Genomic DNA, 10,799 nt, shown 5'->3' with positions numbered 1-10,799 from the left:
GAGGGGGGTTTCGTTGGGGTGGCGGGAGCAGCCGGGGTCAGCAGGAGTCGGCTGATTTACAACGAGAGGGGCAACGCAGCTAGGGGGGCCCTAGCTAGGGGGGTGGGGGCGGGAGAGGGGTGTCGGGGGGGAGTAGGGGGGTACCGAGTTGCTGCTGGAAGGACTGAAGGGGAACTGATGGTGCTAGGGGGAGTCGGGATGAGGATCTGCCACCCTGGGGAACGGGCTGTGCAGGGACTGCGGGCACGTGGTTGGCCGAGGAAGAGTTATGGCTGACCGGAGGAGAGGGAGGATGACTAGCCCCCCGATTCGGCTGGTCACATGGAATGTAAGAGGGCTGAATGGGCCGGTCAAGCGGGCCCGGGTGGTTGCACATTTGAAGGGGCTGGGGGCGGATGTGGCTATGCTCCAGGATACGCACCTTAGGGTGGCGGATCAGGTAAGGTTGAGAAAGGGGTGGGTTGGGCAAGTGTTCCATTTGGGGTTGGATGCGAGGAACCGGGGGGTGGCGATTTTGATGGGGAAGAGTATGTCGTTTGTGGCGTCGAGTGTGGTTGCGGATAGTTGTGGCAGATATGTGATGGTGAGCGGTAGGCTTCGGGGGAGTGGGTGGTGCTGCTTAATGTGTACGCCCCAAATTGGGATGACGCAGGCTTTATGCGGCGTATGCTGGGCTGGATTCCAGACCTTGAGACGGGGGGCTTGATAATGGGAGGAGATTTCAATACAGTGCTGGACCCAGCACTGGATCGCTCCAGGTCCAGGACGGGTAAGAGGCCGGCGGCGACCACAGTGCTGAGGGGGTTCATGGACCAGATGGGAGGGGTGGATCCTTGGAAGTTTATGAGGCCGGGGAGGGGGGGGGGGGGGCAGAATTCTCGTTCTTCTCCCATGTCCATAAGACTTACTCCCGGATTGACTTTTTTGTCTTTAGCAGGGCGTTGATTCCGAGGGTGGTAGGTGCGGAATATTTGGCGATAGCCATCTCAGATCACGCCCCGCATTGGGTGGATCTGGAGCTGGGGGAGGGGATGGACCAACGCCCGCTGTGGAGGTTAGAGATGGGGCTGTTGTCGGGCGAGGAGGTATGCGGGCGGGTCCGGAGGTGCATAGAGGGGTATTTAGAAACAAATGATAATGGGGAGGTGCAGGTGGGGGTGGTCTGGGAGGCGCTGAAGGCGGGTGGTTAGGGGGGAGCTGATTACCATCAGGGCACATAGGGAGAGGGCCAAGAAAAGGGAGAGGGAGAGGTTGGTGGAAGAGATGGTGAGGGTGGACAGGAGGCACGCGGAGGTCCCGGAAGGAGGGCTATTGAGGGAGCGTCGTAGTCTCCAAGCGGAGTTTGATATATTGACCACCAGGAATGCGGAGGCGCAGTGGAGGAGGGCGCAAGGGGCGGTATACAAATACGGGGAGAAGGCGACTCGGATGCTGGTGCACCAACTCCAGAAGCGGGAGGGAGATAGGGATGGAGGAGGGAGTCTGGTGCGGTGTGCAAGGGGCATTAACGGAGTGTTTAGGACCTTCTATGATGACCCAGCACGGTAGCATTGTGGATAGCACAATTGCTTCACAGCTCCAGGGTCCCAGGTTCGATTCCGGCTTGGGTCACTGTCTGTGCAGAGTCTGCGCATCCTCCCCGTGTGTGCGTGGGTTTCCTCCGGTTTCCTCCCACAGTCCAAAGACATGCAGGTTAGGTGGATTGGCCATGATAAATTGCCCTTAGTGTCCAAAATTGCCCTTAGTGTTGGGTGGGCTTACTGGATTATGGGGATAGGGTGGAGGTGTTGACCTTGGGTAGGGTGCTCTTTCCAGGAGCTGGTGCAGACTCGATGGGCCAAATGGCCTCCTTCTGCACTGCAAATTCTATGTTATACCAGTGAGTGCCCCCTGGGGAGGAGGGAGGAATGGACCGCTTTTTGGGCAAGCTGCAGTTCCCGAGAGTGGGGGAGGAGCAGGTGGAGGGTCTGGGGGCGCCAGTTGAGCTGGTCAATGCGATGGGGAGTATGCAGTCAGGGAAGGCACCGGGGCCCGATGGGTTCCCGGTGGAATTTTATAAGAAGTTTTCAGACCTGCTGGGCCCGCTGCTAGTGAGGACCTTGAATGAGGCAAGGGAGGGGGGGGGAGGGGGGCTTTGCCCCCGACGATGTCCAGGGCGTTCATTTGATTGATTCTGAAGCAGGATAAGGTCCCCCTCCAGTGTGGGTCATACAGGCCGCTTTCGCTCCTCAATGTGGATGCGAAACTGCTGGCCAAGATACTGGCCAGGAGGGTGAAGGATGTGGTGCCACAGGTTATTCATGAGGATCAAACAGGTTTTGTGAAGGGGAGGCAGTTGAACATTAATGTGCGGCGGCTTCTCAATGTCATAATGATGCGGTGGATGGGGAGGCGGAGATAGTGGTGTCGATGGATGCGGAGAAGGCCGTTGACAGGGTGGAGTGGAGATACCTTTGGGAGGTTTTTGAAGAGGTTCAGGTTTGGTGAGGGATTTATTAGGTTGGTGAGGCTGTTGTATGATGCCCCGGTGGCGAGTCTGGTGATGAATGGGAGGAGGTTGGAGAACTTTCAGTTGTACCGAAGGACGAGGCAGGGGTGCTCCCTGTCTCCCCTGCTGTTTGCGTTGGTGATCGAACCCCTAGCCATGGCGCTGAGGGAATCGAGGAACTGTAGGGGGATTTTGCGGCGGGGGGGGGGGGGGGGGGAGGAGCATCGGCTGTCGTTGTACGCGGACGATTTATTGTTGTACATTGCAGATCCGGTGGGGGGGGGGGGGGGGATGCCAGAGGTGATGAGGATTCTTGGGGAGTTCGGGGACTTCTCTGGGTATAAGCTCAACGGGGGAAGAGTAGCTGTTCGTGGTGCATTTGGGGGACCAGGAGAGAGAGATAGGGGAGTTTCCGCTGAAAAGGGCAGAGAGGAGCTTCAGATACCTGGGGGTCCAGATAGCCAGGAGCTGGGGGGCTCTGCACAGGCTCAACTTTACAAAGCTGGTGGAGCAGATGGAGGAGGAGTTTAGGAGGGGATGTGTTACCACTCTCCCTATCGGGCAGGGTCCAGTCGGTCAAAATGACGGTGCTCCCGAGGTTTCTGTTCCTCTTCCAGTGTCTATCCCGAAGGCTTTTTTCAGGAGGGTCAGTAGGAGTATCACGGGGTTTGTGTGGGCGCAGAAGACCCCGAGGGTGAGGAGGGCATTCTTGGAGAGGGGTAGGGACGTGGGGGGGTTGGCACTGCCCAACCTGTGTGGGTACTACTGGGCTGCGAACGTGGCAATGATACGTAGGTGCATGATGGAGGGGGAGGGGGCGGCATGGAAGAGGTTGGAGGCTGCGTCCTGTGTGGGCACGAGCTTAGAGGCGCTGGTGAAGGCGACATTGCCGCTCCCCCCAGCAAGGTATTCTACGTGTCCGGTAGTGGTGGCTACCATCAAAATCTGGGGGCAGTGGAGGCGGCATAGGGGGGAGGTGAAGGCTTCAGTGTGGTCCCCGATATGGGTGAGCCACCGGTTTGTACCAGGGAGGATGGATGGAGGGTTTTTGAGCTGGCACAGGGCAGGTATCAGGCGGACGGGGGACCTCTTTCTCGATGGGAAGTTTGCGACCTTAGAGGAGTTGGAGGAGAGGTGGGGCCTCCCCCCAGGGAATACCTTCAGGTATATGCAGATTAGGGCGTTTGTTAGGCGACAGGTGGCGGAGTTTCCACTGTTGCCGCCAAGGGGGGCTCAGGACAGGGTGCTCTCGGGAATGTGGGTCGATGAGGGGAGGATCTCGGCAATCTACCAAGTGATGCAGGAGGGGGAGGAGGCCTCGGTGGAAGAGCTGAAAGAGAAGTGGGAGGAGGAGCTGGGAGAGGAGATCGATGAGGGGACGTGGGCGGATGCTTTGGGAAGGGTGAATTCCTCCTCCTCTTGCGCGCGGCTTAATTTAATCCAACTAAAGGTGCTGCACAGGGCTGGGACCAGGCTGAGCCGGTTCTTTGGGGGAAGAGGACAGGTGTGGCAGGTGTTCGGGGAGCCCAGCAAATCACACCCACATGTTCTGGGCGTGTCCTGCGTTGGAGGGCTTTTGGAGGGGTGTTGCTGGGACCTTGTCAAGGGTAGTTGGCTCCAGGGTGGAGCCGGGCTGGGGGCTCGCAATTTTCGGGGTAGCCTCAGAGCCGGGAGTGCAGGAGGCGAAAGAGGCCGGTATTCTGGTAGCCCGGCGCAGGATTCTTTTACAGCGGAAGGATGCAAAGCCCCCGAGCGCGGAATCCTGGATCAACGACATGGCTGGGTTAATTAAACTGGAGAGGGTCAAGTTTGCCCTAAGGGAGTCGGTGCAAGGGTTCTTCCGGCGGTGGCAGCCGTTTCTGGACTTCCTGGCAGAGCATTAGGGGGCGGTCAACTTCAGCAGCAACCTGGGGGGGGGGGGGGGGGGGGGGGGGGGGGGGAGGAGAACGACTTGTTTGCTATGGGGGTGTGGTTTCATGGTTTTATGCTCATTCTTTTTGTTAATTTGTTGCTTTTGTATTTGGGGTGGGGTTACTGTTTTTCTTTGTTTTGTTGATTAAAATTTGTTGAAAATTTTGAATAAAAATTATTTTAAAAAAAAATAAAGCATTGAAAATGTTTTAAACATCTGGTAAACCATTCATCCCTTATCACGATCTTGGAAGGCTTTCATATACGAAATTTGTTCACATTTCCAACTGTCTGAAGAGTATGTCCTACCGCATAGAATCACAGCTAGTGAATGTACTTCTTTTGCCAAATGTATTTTTTTGCCCCTCTCTAAAAATTTTAGGTCTCTCCTTCCTGAGGTTCCTTCCGGACGTGCGATAAACTACTCTTTGATAGATAGGGCTGTGCCAGTCTTGACTGATATTCTAGAGCTAGCCATTAAGAAATTGTACACAAGGCACCCCATGCCAACCGAGTGCTTCCTCTTAATGCTGTGGTTGAGGCCTATACTTCCTGGCGAATGTCTTGTGAAACTAGATACAGCAACACAAAGGTTTAGTAAGTAACAAATGGAAAGATACTTCCACAAAGCTGATGTGAAAGGGCTGGTCTCATTCTTTTCTTTTAATAAAATTTAGTTTTAAAAAAAACCCAGTTTTAACTTCATGTTGAAATTAGCCTCGTTAAGTATCCTAAACTAGGATTCGACCTCCAGTTTATTCATTTTAAAATGGCACATAAAAGAAGAATGTGCTGATACTGGAGGCACTTTCTTTCCAACTCGGCTCCAGCTCGAGGGCAGCAATGCAAGACAGAGCCGGAGGTTTTGACATTCACCGAGTGAAAAGCAGAAACTAATCCAGGATTAATGTCAGAGGTAGAGAGAGAGGAAATGTCCCAGGAGGATTTAGGATGTTCAAAACTAATTTCGGATGGTCAAAAGAACTGTTTGAAAATGCAATTAAAATTGTACATTCTTGAACAGGACATACAAAAGGGGGAAAGTATTCTCCTGTCCGAGTTTCCTTGATGGAGGCGTTAACGTACCAAAGGGAAGAGCTTCAATGGGAACTCCCCATCCTGACTTTTTTTCCATGTTCTTAATTGAATTATTTTAATTGAAAAGAAATGCGCCTGTTTGTCACAGGTAAAATATTTTATTAGCTTCTCTGCAGTGTAGTCTGATCAATATTAGAACCCGTATTTCTTGCCCTTTTGCCAAACCTTTATAACGATTGGGAGGTTCTTCTGGAGCAGAGCAGACAAACAATTCATTTGCAATCTTGGAGGAGAAATACAGGAAGTACAATTCTGAACGAGTGAGAGATCAGATACTGAGTGAGATTTATTGATTTGCTTTCTCTTGACACTCTTGCTCTGGTTGGAATGTTAAAGCACCTCAGTCAGACATCATTTCACAAAGTGGAAACTTGTTGGAAACATTATCTTCTGCTATTGCACAGTGCTAGTCATACCTAAATCAGGGAAATAAATTTAGTTTGGGGGCTTTGCTACTGGCGTCAAAATAAAACAATGTCAAATGACTAAATGTTCTGATCTCCATCTGGAATCATGTCAAACCTCAAGTGCTCAGAATCGAATCAGAGGGTGACGTCTTCTGAAAACAATCAGCCATGTTTAATTCATCCTTCATAGAGCCACAGACTTCGTACAGTGCAGAAGGAGGCCATTCGGCCCAGCGAGTCTGCACCGACCCTCCAAAAGAGCACCCTAACCCAGGCCCACACTCCTGCCCTGTTCGCCTAACCCCACCTAACCTTCACATCTTTGGACACTAAAGGGACAATTTCGCATGGCCAATGCACGTAACCTGGGAGGAAACCAGAGCACCCAGAAGAAACTCACGCAGCCAGAAGGAGAACGTGCAAACTCCACCCAGACACCCAAGGCCAGAATTGAACCCGGGTCCCTGGTGCTGTGAGGTACCAGTGATAACCACTGTGCCCCACCCCCACCCTCCTTGGGCCAGTGATACAGCAAATCAACCTCAAATTTGACATGTCAGTAGATGTAACTGACTAAGATCAACCTGTGCCATATTATAATATTCAATCAGTCACTGGTGAGATTCCACCGAAGAAAGTAAATTATACCGAATTTACCGTACAGACCACAAGCCATTCAGGCCAACTGCTCCATCATGTTTATGCTCCACAAAAGCTTCCTTCCCCTTCTTCATCTCACCCTACGATCATATCCTTCTACTCCTTTCTCCCTGCTGTATGTATCCTCCTTAAATAACATTTCCTGCAAGTTATCGAACACAAGATGTTGAGCGAATATACTAGGTCGCGTGGGGCAGTTAACAGCACCATTCATGTTTCAATAGACCGCCAGTTGACAGAGATATTGTGTTCCCCATTTCCTGAACTCTTCCTGAGTTAGTGAATAAAATCGTGCCAGGCAACATACTGCCAAGAGGTGGCGACATTTCACCATAACGATGGCAACACAACGTGCCACCCTCGGTGCATGGTGATATTCACTCTCTGGAAAATAAACATTTACAACAAAGGCAATGTCAGAAAATGAATGAATCCAGTCTATCCAGTATTCGACTCTAATATCACTGTACCCCTTCTGATGATTCATTTAAAGTTTGGGTTTAAATGTTAAGAATTGCGAACTTTATTCCGTTTGTGTTACTTGAACGAAGTTCTGGACTCCGGAAACATGTCTCCCATTCTGTCATCACCATTCAAAAGCCTCGAGAAAAGCATGACTCTTATTGGAAGTGATTTATTTTTCATGCTTCCCCTTTTCCAGAAGAATAATCCCTTGTTGGAAACGTGTTCTTTGGAGGACCGCGATTAATGTTTCCTCTCGCAGCCGCACAGAAGCTCCGAGCACAAGTTGCTGTGCGAAAAGATTTAACAGGGCCCAAAGCCCTTAAGTAATAGACTGTGCACAACAAAATGAGGGGATGCTGTGCAGCACCCAGGGATTTGGGGCTCATAAACACTTTGCATCCAGAATGCAGGCAGGTAAATACATTTTGTTCCCATGCTGTAAGCCTCCTATGGGTGGGGGGCAGAGGGAGCAATGCTTTAGCCAGTCTATCTAATGGGCACTCAGTCTAATCTAGTGACAGCTCAACCCAACCCAGCCTCCTGGACAGACACACACTCCTGGCATCACCTGAGCCGCATGCAATTAAAGTTTCCACTTTTTGTTCCAGTATTATCCGCTGAGAGTTGTAGGAATTCGAAATAATTATGCCGAAATGTAGGACTTTTATTCGGAACCGTTCTCTAAACTTTATTGTAACAGTGATATCAGAACTTTACCTGGAACCTTGGAATTTCTTGATGAAGAAAGACAAGATCCATCCCGTTCACCTTCTGCCGTCCTGGTATGAATAACTCTCTCTCCCTCCCCCATTGTGTTTGAGTCCTTTCCCAAACTCACACAGATAAAATGACAGCTGCTGTTATCATTTAGAATACTTTGCAAAACATAATCACAATTATACAGTCCCAAATTCTGAAACTGTTGCATACATCGAAGAAATAACGAGTATGGTGAGATTGGAGTCAAAATGATTTACATGAGCAGCAAGGATCGATCAAATGATTTACCGAAAAATGGGCCAAGCCAATAATCCTAATTTCCACAGGAGTCATCGGCAGCAGCTGTTCCTGCATTCGAGGATGATGGCCACTCAGGGTGGTGAGTTTCTGTCATGTGTTTTCATCTGAATGAACAGACTGATTCTCCACCCGAGACCTTTGAGAACATGGGCCAGGAAGTCCCACGAGCAGTGGGACCCAGGAATGCAGGATTAGCTTACTTTTCTTTCCTTCTCTCTTGCTGCTCTGCCTAATTGTTAAGACTTTGGAGTCAAGGCCTGATGCAGCTTGATGGGACAGGTTGTCACCATTTTGAACGATTTCTCCTCCCAGTTATTCATTTCAATGCTTCGAGGAGAGTTTCAGAGTGTCTTTGAAGCGTTGTCTTTGTCCCTCCCTCGAAGGCTGGCCATTTGAGAATTGAGAAAACAGGACGTGGTGGGGCAGCCACTTTTTGGGCACCCGGACTGTGTCCAGCTCATTGAAGTTCATTTTGCAGGAGTGCTGTCCGAATGCTTGTGGAGCTGGCTTCAAGGAGGACACGAGCATTTGTTCAACCGTCCCCCATTGAACCCGGAGGATGTGATGGAGGCACTGCTGATGGAAGTTCCCTGGTTGAAGCCTGCGAGGGACTTTTAACGTGGGGACCTTGGGGCATGCAGTCATCGAGTTTGACAGGTTGGTGGCCAGATTCTGGTGACATGCTAAATCACAATGACCAGGCCCACCGGTGAGGCAAACTCTTCCTTCGCTTGTTCTGCCATTGAGGACATTTGGACTGCACTTTGCCTGGCACCTCCCCACGACCTTGCCGCCACGGTTGACATTGCTCAAGTCATCAGAATACACAAGCCTCACCGTCAAATCAGCGTGATGATCCATGGAGAAGGCTTCTGAAAGAAAACTTACTTTTCTTTGAGAATCTATACCTCTAGATCCCTTTGCTCCTCCTCTCCTCTTTCTCTCTCTCTCCTCCCCCCCCCCATTTAACATTTTCCAAGTATCTGGCCTCCTTACTCATTACCACGTGATGCACACTTACCTGTTTTGGAACCCATTTCCACAGCCATTCTGCAAGTTTATCGGTATTTTATTTTGTTGCAGATTTTTTTTCAGTAATAACTATGCCAATAATTACAATAACTTGCATTTATAAAGTGCCTCCAACATTGTAACACAACCCAAAAACCCCAGTTGCCGTCATCTGCACATTTTGAAATGGTACTTCGGATTCCAGAGCACAAATTGTTTAAGTGAATAAAGAACAACAATAGGCCCAGTGGTTACAGAGTGGTCTCTTAACTGTCATTCCTCCCTCAAATGATTCACTTCCATTGTGTCGGAGACCTTGCTGTTGGCAAAATGGCTGCTGTGCTTGCTTGCACAATAGCGATTGCACTCCAAATTACCCTCACTATGTAAGGCTCAGAGACACTGGGAGAAGGGATAAGATCGTATGTAAATACTTCCCTTTTCTTCTATAAATAACGTCATGGTAGCTTGTTTACAAAATAAGCATTAAGCAGCCTCCCGCTGATTGAAAAACCTTTTGTCAGAGATGTCTCTAAGTAAGCATGTAGGAATGTGAATCCTCACATGTGGAATGACAAAATTAAAAATTGGAATAAATGGACGATGGAACCTGCTTTTGGGGCTCGCTCCGTGATTAGTAGTAAACCCAAATAATTTCTGCTGAATTGAGAAGCTCCATTTTTAAAATCAATACAAACATTTCAGCAACGTCGGAATACCCGAGATCTGCAACTTACTGGAAACGTCTTGGGAAAGTCAGAGGGGTGTTGGCGAGCTCTGCATCTATGGTAACAAGAGGAATCTGGACAATTCTTCACAAGCACTGCTGCTGTCTATGATGCCAGTCTTCAGTCTTTTGTGCACTTCTTCCTCGATTAAAGAAAATGCAGTGTTTCTCCACTCTCCCTGCTTACATACCACTGTCAGTTGCTGTGCATTTGAAAAGACAGAATGGCTGAATCCTCTCATGATTTAATGTGATTACTGCCTGGGTCAACACTGTGTGACATGTGATGTGGAGAGGTTGTACAGGGAACAATGTGAACAGGCTGAAAGTGAGAGAGACAGACAGATGAATGATGACTCCTCTGAATAGGCCAGAGACAGGAATGGCTCCCAAAACCCCTGTTCAGTCTCTCGCGGCTTGTACCAGGAAGGGTGGACATGAGCACCACTGGGACCCAACAGCTGATCAAGGAAACCCTCGGTGCGGCAGCTTTGCGAACACTCCTGTCACTCATCTGCAAAGCGAGCTGGATTAGCAGAGAATGGGATTAGTGGAGTCGAGAGCCCAAAAGAGAGGTTTCCGGTTTACTCAGCCCTGCTCCTCGAGGCTAGCTTCATCTAACCCCCCCAGTCACGCTGTGCTAATGTGCACACAGCACAGTGAGAACCAGCCGAGCAAACTAAAGTCGTAATCCTTTCTCCTTGGAATTAAACAGTTAGATAAATGACTCTGCCCCAGTAAAGTCCAGACAATTCCATCACTTGGTGCTGACGAGCTGCTGAGGGGAAGCCAGTGGTAGATGGAGCTCTGGAAATATGAATAACATTGAGAGAGGAAAGTGGGGGATCATCCGCATGGGCAGCAGGAGTTGGTGGAATCACAAATGTAAAATATGCCCAATGGATAGTGTTGGACAGCTGTAAAATGGCAAGTGACCGTAACTGAAAGGAGTATCGTTCTCGAACAACACTGGCCCCTGAACAAGGTTTTACCTGAGAATGGAAGGCATGGG

The sequence above is a fragment of the Scyliorhinus canicula genome, chromosome 28 (assembly GCF_902713615.1).
Source record: "Scyliorhinus canicula chromosome 28, sScyCan1.1, whole genome shotgun sequence".
In the NCBI taxonomy this organism is placed as follows: Eukaryota; Metazoa; Chordata; class Chondrichthyes; order Carcharhiniformes; family Scyliorhinidae; genus Scyliorhinus; species Scyliorhinus canicula.
Note: the sequence above shows the minus strand (reverse complement) of the source record.